General features: G+C 35.0%; 1 long non-coding RNA gene across 1 annotated transcript; it reads right to left on the bottom strand.

Annotated features, from left to right (window-relative positions):
* Positions 1–263: 263 nt before the first annotated feature.
* Positions 264–4716, bottom strand: LOC132652759 (uncharacterized). Its single transcript, XR_009590330.1, has 3 exons — positions 4581–4716; positions 4036–4106; positions 264–534 (listed from the first exon to the last, which is right to left on the bottom strand). It is a non-coding gene; the product is annotated as an uncharacterized LOC132652759 (long non-coding RNA).
* Positions 4717–11757: the final 7041 nt, after the last annotated feature.

Below are 11757 nucleotides of genomic sequence, written 5' to 3' on the forward strand. Positions count from 1 at the left end.
TTTTCACTGTCACACATATTATAATGAGAGACCACATTAAGTGAAGAAATCTATGTTCTTGAATAAGTCATTACACTGACATCTTTATGTCCACAAGCATCTGTTATCTGCTTATTATACAATATAGTTCAAAATTATATTCTAAGCAGAGAATTTTCTAATCATTTATTACAGAAAACCCTGTTTCATTCTATCACCTACTACCAGCTCTCACTGGTAGAATAGTAGTAATGAAGAGAAAAAGAAACATTCACCAGGCTGGGCAAAAGACAAACATTGTGTACAATGAGGCTTTAAAAAGCAGTTGAAAGGAAGAGGCATCATCAGTTGTTTCCCTCTAGGCCCATAATAATCATGTCATCAGGAGAAAGCAACTCTGACTTTGATGTTACAAAGTACCGCCATCAAATGGAAAAGTGAACTTCCCCAATTCCAGGAGAACAGTAGAGTAGAAACAGCTGAGCTCCGAGTTTCCTGTGTGTGAGTTATTCTCCACAGGCCTTCCCTGTCTGTGTGGATTAACTGATCCCAATCCTGTGAACAAAATAAGAATAATGATATTCCATTTAAAAGAAGTAGAAAACATTTTAGATTCCCCAAAGTATCCTTCCTGTTTCTAAATCATTTGTCGTGTTCTCCATACTTATTCAACAGTGTTTGCAGGATATCACAAAGAAATTAACAGCTCTTTGGCTAAAATTAAGGTAATGTCACCTTCTCCAAAGACAGGTGAGGAAAGTACTCTTTCTTGCAAAGCACACAGACATGAAGTAATGTAACTGTATATCAGCAGAAATCAGGCTATAGTATTGGGAATGTAATTCAGTTGGTGGTAGAGTCCATGACTAGAAAATAATTATGTATGTAGGACAACACAGGGGGGAAAAAACTTTCAAGTGATAGGCACAGGTAGGGAAAAATAATCCCAAGTCAAAGAAAATACAACACTTTCAATAAGAGCAGAGAAGAAAATTGCCCAAAACTAAAGAAAGACAGACCCATACAAACACAAGAAGAACACAGAACACAAAAGATACAAGAGCAGAAACAAAACTTTTCATGTATCTTAGTGTTAAAACATTAAGTATACAGAACAAAAACAAAACAAAAAAAAAAAGGGTATTGAAAGCATTAAGAAAAAAACTGCAGGTCAAAAATAAAGAAAACTCATCAAATGGAAAAGTGGACTTCCCTAATCCCAGGAGAAAAAAAAAGTTGAATAGGAAGAGCTGATTTCAAGAGGTAAACTTCCAAAGCAAGAAGAAGCTGCAGTAATACACCAAGTCCTAAATGTTATCCAATCTAAAATAATATACCCAGCAATGCAATTGCTAAAATTGAAAGAAGAGGAAAAATAAAATATAGACAGCCAAAAGAGTTTTATATTCACCAAAACAAACCTAAAGTAATACAGGAAGCATTATGTTGGGCTGAAGAGAGAAATGAGCATAGCAGAGAGATTCAGGAAAAAATGTGAAGCCATAATTATTAAAACATAATATTCCACCGAGGAAACATCAAAAATCTACATGATGCTCAAAACTAAAACACACATTTCAATAATAATTTAAACATAAATTGCTCAATTCTCCACTCAAAAGATACAGAGTGAATGAATTAATCAAGGAACAAAACTCATTTTTCTGCTGAAACGTATCTTAGCTTTAAAGTATGGCACCACCCTAGAGGGAAACCATGGGTAAAAGTATTCCAACAAAATTGAACCAGAAAGAAAGCAGGAGTCATTATCTAAACATCTGACAAATAGAATTTGTACTACAAGAAATTAAATGAGATAAGAGGGACACTTCATTTTAATAAACAGAACAGTTAACCATGAAAACATTACTATCCTAAATATATATTCACTAAACTCTGGAACACTCAGTCTCATAAAAAAAAATAATCTACTCCTCGAACAAAGGCACAGATTAACAGCAATCCATAGTTAGTAGATTATTTCAATACCCAAAATTTTCCAATTGAGAAGTCATCTGGCCAAAAATGAACATAAACTTCAAATAAACAGATGGCATCATACATCAAATAGACGTAACAGGTACCTTGAGCATACGCACACCAAACACCGAAAGTACACATTTTACCCTGCACCACACAGAATCATTTCTACAACATATTATATCCTGACGTACAAAACAAATCATTACAAATCAAAAACTTTGAAATTACTCTTTAGATCTAACTTGATTACAATGCAATAAAACCCAAAATTGATAACAGATGAATATCTAGTAAATACAAAAACTTGTGGAGATTAACCAGCACATTACAGAATGATACCAAGCTCAAAGAAAAATAGCAATGTAGAAATAATCCTGGAACTATTTGAAAATAAAAATAGTAAGACATAACCTCTGGCATGAATTGAAAGCAATTCCATGAGAAAAATTTATAGCTCTAAGCATGTAGAGTAAAAAAATCAGAAACAAACAGCACAAAAATGGCATAATATACAATTTGAAAAGGAACAAACAAAATACAAAGCAATTGACAGAAAGAAATAGTATGTGCATTGAACGTATGACAGGAGTCTACTGAGCACATCTGAAAGACTCTAACTAGCAGTGTTTTCAAAGCAAAGACTCATGACCAAACCTTTGGCAGAGAACAGGGAATCATAAGAAAGAAGGGGAGTTAGTCTGATGGGGAAAGGATAGGAGCTCCACAAGGACCAAATATATCTGGGCACAGGATCTTTTCTGAGACTGACATTCAACCAAGGACCATGTATGGATATAACCTAGAACCTCCACTCAGATGTAGCCTGTGGTAGCTCAGTAACCAATTGGTTTCCCAAAATGAGGGGAACAAGGACTATTTCTGACAGGAACTCAATGACTGGCTCTTTGGCCTCCCAACCCCCGAAGGGAGGAGCAGTCCTGTTAGGCCACAGAGGAGGGCTTTGCAGCCAGTCCTGAAGATACCTGATAAAACAGGATCAGATGAATGGGGAGGGGGTCCCCCCCTATCAGTGGACTTGGAAAGGGGCATGGTGGAGATGAGGGAGGGAGAAAGGGACTGGGAGGGAATGAGGGATCGGGACACGGCTGGGATACAGAGTTAATAAAATGTAACTGATAATAAAAAAATTAAAAAAAGAGTGAATACTATTTAAAAAAAAGAAAGAAATAGTAATAAAAGCAGAAATCAACAAAACATAAACAAAGACAACAATGCAAGGAATCAATAAATGTAACTGACAAACACTTGCCCCAACTAACCAAAAAAAAAAAAAAAGAAAAAAATCAAGAGAAGACCCTTATTACCAGAATGAAAGAAGAACAAGGAAACACTACAAGAGGCATCAAACGAATTCAGAATATTATAGGAAGATATTTTTAAAACATGTACTCCATTAAGTAAGAAAATCTAAAAGTCTTATATGATTTTCTAGATTCTGCCAAATCACAAATTAAACCAACAATTCAACAACCTAAACAGGCCAATAACAAATGAGGAGACTAAATAATGATGAAAAGCATTTCAGCCAAGAAACATCTATAAATCGATGGATTCACAGCAGCATTTTACCAGACATTTAAAGATGACCTAGAGCCAATCTTTCTTACATGGTGTTGAAAATAGAAATATAAAAACATGCCCAAACTACTTCTGCCAGTGTAACAGTAATACCAAAATGAATAATGACTCAACAAAAAAAGGGAAAATACAGGCCAATATCCCTGATGAGAATAGACTCAAATATTATAAACTATTTACAAATGAATACAGTCATATCTTTTAAAAACTACAACCTGAACAAGTTGGCTTTATCTCTGAAAGGTAGGGATGATTCACCATACACAAGTGTAATAAATGTAACAAACAACATAAATTGACCTAAAAACAAAAACCAGACCGTCATCTGAATAAATGCAGAAAAAAAATCTTTGAAATACATAATATGCATTTATGATAAAAGTCCTAAAAATATAGGACTAAAGCAAACACACCCCTACATAAATGATATATGCAAGAAACCTAGAAAAAAACAATATCCTAAATGTAATTCACCTGAAGTCAGGAATAAGACAGGGAAGTCCATTATCCCCCAGTTCTTCTCAACATGGTGCTCAAAGGACTAGCTGGAACAATAAAGCAAGAGGAGAAAATAAAAGAGAGTCACATAGGGAAAGAAGTCAAATATCCCTACTTGCAGATAACATGAACGCAGAACTCTAAGAACATTTCTAGAAATAATAACCAAATTCCACAGTGTGGTAGCAGGATCAACTTACACAAATTTTTTTTTTATATATAGTAAAAATAAAACATACAGAAAAAATCATGGACACACTCCCATTCACAATAGCTTCAAAGAAAAAAAAAATCAAGGAATAAACCTAAACAAAAATCAAATGACCTCTACAATGAAAATTTAAACACACATACCCACAGTCAATAAAACAAAATTGGGTTCTTTAAAAATCAATAAGATTGACAAACAGATATCATAACAAATATCATAACCAAATTTTCTTAACACAATTCTCTAAAAGATGGAGAAAGATGATCAAAATAACAAAGTTAGAAGTAAAAATGGGGACAGAACAACTTACCAAGGAAATTCAGAGAATCATGAGGACATGATTTCAAAACTTGTACTCTGCCAAATTATAAAATTAAGAAATTATAATTTTCTTGATAAATACCATGTAACAAAGTTAAATAAAAACTAAACAAGCAATTTAAGCAGACCTATAGAGCGCAGTGTATTAGAAGCACTAATTAAAAATCTCCCAACTACAAAAAGCCTATGATAAGGTTTTAGGACAGAATTCTGCCAGACTTTCAAAGATGAGTTAACCACAATACTCCTAAAATTATTCACCAAATTAGAAACAGAAGGAACACTGCCCACTTCTTTTCATGAATCCCTGTTACTAAGTAACAAAAGGACCCAACAAAGAAAGAATTGCATGCCAATTTCCCTAAAGAACAGAGATGAAAAATGATAAAAAACACATGGAAATTGAATCCAAGAACACATCATGAGCAAGTAGGATTCATGCCAGAGTTAGAGAAATATTTCAACATACGTTAATTAATAAATGTAATGCCCATGTAAACAGATTGAAAGAAAACACAAAGACAAAACAACAACAGCAAAAAAACTCCAGTCTATTTGCTGAAAGACACATCATCAACTAATTAGATGAAACAAAGGTCTTTGACAAAATCCAACACTGGTACGTGAAAAAAACAGTCATGGATGATATTGATATTAGGGATACAAACGACATGCTTCAACATGATAAAAACAATTTATAACAAGGTCATAGCCAACATCCACTTCAATGGCAACAAAGGCATTTCCATTAAAATCAACAACAACACAAGAATATCCACTCTTTCTATGCCTGCTCAATATAGTACATGAAGTCCTAACTAGAACAATATGAAAACTGAAAAAAATCAAGAAAATACAAATAGAAAACAAAACAAAAAAATCAAATATCTTTAATTATTTGCAGAATATGATAGTGTACACAAGTCACCCTAAAACTTTCTCCAGGAAACTCCTACAGCTGATAATCACTTTTAGTAAAGTAGCAGGATACACAATTAACAAACAAAAACCAGAAACCTTTCCATATACAAATAAGAAATAGACTGAAAAGCAAGCAAGGAAGATAACACCTTTCAAAAAAGCCTCAGAAACATAAACTATTGTGGGGTAACTCTAGTCAACCAAGTAAAACCCTTGTCTAATAATAATTTTTAAAAAACCTTCAAGACATTGAAGAAATAAATTGAAGATGTCAAAATATAGGAATTTCTCCAAAGCTCATGGATCAGTAGGATTAATATAATAATAATAAATGGTCATACAATTAGAGGGAACCTATATATTCAATGCAATCCCCATCAAAATCTTACCACATTTCTTCAAGAAACTTTAAAAGATAACTTCACATGGAAACATAAAAATTCCAGTATAGCTAAAGCACTCCTTAATGATAAAACAAAATACTGGAGGCAATATCAAATTGAACTACAGATTTATAATAATAAAAGCATGTTATTGGCACAAAAACAGACATGTTGACCAATAGAATCAATCTAAAAACACAGACATAAGTTCAAACATCTATAAACACCTCATTTTGTTGAATAATCCAGAAATACACACTAGAAAAAATATAACTTCTTCAACAAGGAGTACTGGTCAAACTGGGTATTTACATATAGAAGAATGCAATTAGATCCATACTTATCACACAGCATAAAACTCAACTGAGTAGATCAAAGATTTCAACATGAGGCTGATATGAGAGAAAGTAGGGAGACAGCCTTGAATTCTTTGGCACAGGAAAAGACATTCTGAAGAGAACATTTGTAACATAGGCACTAAGAACAAAAATGAATGAACAAAACCTCATGAAACTGAAAATTGTCTGCATGGCAAAGAAACCATCATTCAAACAAAGAGGGTTACAGAATGGGAAAACCTTTGCCAACTACACAAGTAAAATACGGCTAATAGCCAAAATGTATAAAGAACTCAAATCCTGTACATTAAGGAAACAACTCAATAAAATTGTGGGGTATAAGTAGAAGCAATGGATTCTCAAAAGTGGAAACTCAAATGGTAGAGAATCAAAGAACTGTTCTTCATCCTTAGTCAGCAGGGAAATGCCAACTAAAGATACTGTGAGATTTTATCGTATACAAGTCAGAATGTCCAAGATGAATAAAATAAATATATCATCCTGGTGATAATGTTTAAAGAGAATACTCATCCATTGCTGGTGTAAAAACTTGTATATCCACTATAGAAATCAGTGGAGTAGTTCCTCAGGAAACTGTGAACATAACTCAAGATCCAGGTATGACTACTCTTAGGCATATACCCAAAGGATGCTTCATTGTATCACAGAGACAATTGCTCAACCATATTCATGCTGATCTATTCATAATTGCCAGAAATTGGTATGATTCACAATGGAATATTTCTCAGCTCCTAAAAACAATGAAAATCACAGAAGAAATGATCTATAGTAAATAACTTGGATTCAAAGACAGACATGTTATGTACTGACATATATGGATTTCACTTAAGTCATTCATAGAAAAACTACAATCTATATGACCACAAAGTTATACAGAGTAATGAACTAGGAGCTAAGGATGAATCTCCTTAGGAATAGGAAATAAAACAGATAGTAGTGGATAGACTGAGAGTGGGTGGGATTGCTGGATTAAACAAAAAGGGAGAGAGAAGAGGAAGCAAAGAACTGAATGCATGGAGGAAGAGCTAAAACTAATGAAGATTATGAATATTTGAAGGATAATATGAAAACTCAATATAGTAGAACTTCCTAAACATTTCTTATATATATAAGTAATAAATATATACTAAATATATATTATATATATGTATATATATATACATATTATATATATGTATAATGGGATAGAAATAGAGAAAATATAAAAAATGCAAAATGATGGAGCCCCAACAGGACATCACTTATAACCAGATGAAACCTCCAAAACTGGGAATGGGTCACATCATTATTGGCCGAGGGACACCATGGGATCCAGTAAACAACCCAGGCTGGTGCCAAGGATATTGCTTCCTCTTCATGTACTGAGAGTAAGGCCCCATTGGTGAAGACAACACCTACATATCTGACTTAATTTGAAGAATTTAAGTTTGTGTTTATAAACAGCTTTTATTCCTACTGACTAGTGTTCTTAGTACTAGAAGGTCCTCTGCACACTATCAAAAAAAAAAGGTAAACACCAACATAGACATAGATACAAACCCTTCAATCTACAATGGTAGCCTGCCAGCAAGTTACACTTACAATAGTGGCACAAAGCTTGTGGGAGTAACCAATCAATGTCTGCTTTGTTTTAAGAGCCACTCTATAGGATGGAACCCATCACTTACACTGCTTAGGTGCCAAGAACCTAAGACTAAATAGCTCAGGGGCTATAGGAAAATCAAATATTTCTGCTCTGCTAAAATAACATAGAAGTAAAATGACTCCTGGTGATATTCTGCTATGCTCGTGGATCCATCCTTGCTCAGCCATCTTTAGAGTAATTTCCTCCAGCAGCAAATGGGAGAAAACACAGAGATGAACTGCCAAACAATATGCAGAGTGAGAGACCTTGAAACACTCACCCCTAAGTGGAATGCCTCCACCAAATCCCTTCATTCATGGCTCAGGAAACTCTGTAGAACAGGACGTAGAAACAACATAAGACCCAGAGTGCATGGAGGTCACCAAGGAAACAAGGCCTTTTTAATATTTCTCTACTGACACAGAAGCTGAGGTAGCATGCACGGGACCTACATATCTCTGTACCAGAGAGAGTCCAGATAGACCTTAAAGAAGGGGAAACAAGAACCTATCCCTAACCCAGAAATTATTGCCAAAAAATAGCCACTTGTGAGTGCAAAATTAGTTTCTACAAGAGAGTCTCACTGGGGAAACAAACTACTCTTAAGTGTAGGCTCCATGCACTGCAGTAGATGGCCAACACATCCAAATTCGGTGGAGACTTTGAAGGTTCTTTAACTGATGTTGAATCAGGATATTTTGTTTTGTTTTGTTTTTACCTTACAGGTCCTTTACATATATATTTTGGCTTCAACTTCTGTGTTTTTGTGAGATTCTTATATGGGGGAATTTGTGTGTCTCTACATATTTACGTATTTCTTGTGCCTTTTTCTTTGGCTCTTATTCTTCTGGCTGCTTTCTCCTTTTAGAAATTGTTTCTTTGTTTTTTTTAATCTTACTATAGTTTACTCTATTTTTATTATTACTATATAGATGTGTGTTGGATTTCTAAGAAGAGAAAGAAAGAGTCTGGATCCAGATGGATGGAAAAATGGGGAGGATCTGGGAAGACTGTGTGAAAGGAATCTCCAGTCTGAATATGCTGTATGGAAAAACTCTATTTTCAATTAAAAAATTAAGGATGGGTATAGTGGTAATTTTACATAGCCACTTGCAATTGGAAAACAAATACTTTTATCCAAGAGATTCTCACTGGAGAAATAAACCACTCTTAAGCATAGGAACTATGCACAGCAGTAGATGGCCAACCCAAACATAACTTTAAATCCCAGAACTGGAGAGGCAGGGACAAGAAATCCCCTGCTCTACTATCTTGTCTTATTTGGCAAACTCCAGGTAACAGTGAGAGATGGTGTCTCAAAATACAAGTTCTGATGAATAACAGCCAACATTGTCTCCTGGCCTCCACACGCACATGCACACACATCCTTCATGTGTGCAAACAAACATACATATACACATATTTAAAAACATATTTTAAAATATGAACATGTATGTAAACAATGTTTATTTACCAATAATATTTAGTTAACTGTAGATGAAGGGCAAACACACAGACACATGAAGTTTTCAAATAAAACTTACTATGGAACTATGGTAAAGGAATGGAAAGTTTTAATCCACATCACTTTTATGGATCCAGCGAAATTATAATTAGGAAACATGCCCCAACTTTTCTCTTTACTATATCCTAGCCCAGGCTTCTGCCAAAGCCTGCTCCTCTTCAATAGCAGCAGGGACATCCAGAACCTTAGGTAAGGCCCCTGCCCATTGACCTCCAACACTCCCTCAGTGCCTACCCAGCATACATCCAATCTGCCTTCCTGACCTCATCATCATATCTAACCACCAAGAGAGGGCACACTGGCTACCAGATCTCCATGTAACACATTCACATAAACACTGTTCCCAATCTGTGAATACCCAGCAAACACCGAATCACCCCATCCCTCCAGTCAATACATCCAGGACCCTGACCCTGTAGCGGACACTCGGCACCAAAAGCCACCCTGACCATCAGAAGTTCAGTCCCCAACTTGGGTGGAAACCCTTTTACTACTCAACCACAGGTTACTTTGGCCAGAAGGCCAGAGAGGTTACAAACTAACAGAAAAAAAAAATCTAAAAAAGACAAACTATTTTGTCTATGCAGCTAGACCCATCGTTATTCAAAATCCAGATGCTTGGATGCCAATTTAAGGATACAATCAACAACATTAAGGGGAATATGTCACCACCAAAACCCAATGATTCTACTATATTTTACCTCTGAAAGTTTCAACATAGCTGAAGCACAGGAAAACAACCTAAAAAAAGACAAACTTTCTGAAGATGATAGTGGACCTTAAAGAGGAAATGAATAATCCCCTTAAGGAAATCAAGGAAAAGAAAATGAAAATAAAGGCAATAAACACCGTTGGTATAATGCTCTTTTGAAATATATGCACCTTACGCTTGTTCATTCAAATACTGATTTCTCCCCCTACTCTCTGGTATCAATCCTGATATTGATTTGTGATACTCATTCTAAGCATCCTGTCTCTCAACTCATGTGTAAACAGGCCAAAATAAAGCAACTAGACACAATGTTGAGTTGGGAGGAGCCAGAGGATGGGAAAGAGGGGAGGAACTAGAGGGCAAGACATGAGCTTAGAGAGAGAGCTGGGGAGAGATCTGGGAATGACATAGAGAGATGGACTGGACCTAAGATTTCACAAAAAGCAAGTATAATGTGGGAAATCTAAATGTCAGGAAACTATAAGGGCTTGGAGGTTTAGGATGGAGTAGCTATTGCCCAGCACTGTGTTCTACGTTAACTAAATAAACCCAGTGTCTGTGTGGTGATTTAGTTATACAGCTGTTTAGACTAACAGCAGCATTACCAGAAGATACATCAATAGTAAATTTAATCACTATCTACAACAAAACACAAAATGAGGTAATTCTGGAAATGGGAAATCTGGGTAAGTACAAAGACACTATAGACGTGAGCATCAGCAAAAGTATACAAGATATGAAAGAGATAATATGAGGTATGAAAGATACAATAGAAGAAATAGATGTATCAGTAAAAGAAAATTTTAAATTAAAAAAAAGTTTCTAACACAACCAGGAAATCTGGGACACTATGAAAAGGTCAGAACTAAGAATAACAGGAACATAAGAAGAAGAATTCCATCTTAAAGCTAAAGAAAGTATCTATAACATAATCATAGAAGAAAATTTTATGAACCTAAAGGACATGCCAACAAAGGTACAAGAAACTGACAGAACAACAAAAACAAAATACACTTGACCAGAAAAGAAAGTCCCCCATCATATAATAATTAAAATATTAAACACAGAGAACAAAGAAGAATATTAAAGCTGCAATGAAAAAATGACAAGTGACATATAAATGCAGATCTATTAAATTACACCCAACTTTTCAACAGATACTCTAAAAGCCAGAAGGAGCTGAACAAATGTCCTGCCGAATCAAAGAAACCACAAATGCCATGCCCAAGTACTACACCCAGCAAAACTTTCATTCACCATATATGAAAAAAAACAATATATTCCATGATAAAATTTAAATTTAAACACTAGATCAATCCACAATTCCAGCTCTACAGAAGGTATTAGAAGGATAACTCTAAACCAAGGGTGTTAATTATATCCATAAAAACACAGGAAGTAAATAATCTTATACCAGAATAATTTCTCTCTCTCTCTCTCTCTCTCTCTCTCTCTCTCTCTCTCTCTCTCTCTCACACACACACACACACACACACACATGCACACACTCACACTCATACCAACACCAACACCAAGAGAAAGTAAACATATATGTACTTACACCAACACCAACAATAAAATAACAGGAATAAACAACCATTGGTCCCTAATATCTCTTAATATTAGTAGAATCCATTCCCCA

This window comes from Meriones unguiculatus, chromosome 3 (assembly GCF_030254825.1).
Source record: "Meriones unguiculatus strain TT.TT164.6M chromosome 3, Bangor_MerUng_6.1, whole genome shotgun sequence".
NCBI lineage: Eukaryota > Metazoa > Chordata > Mammalia > Rodentia > Muridae > Meriones > Meriones unguiculatus.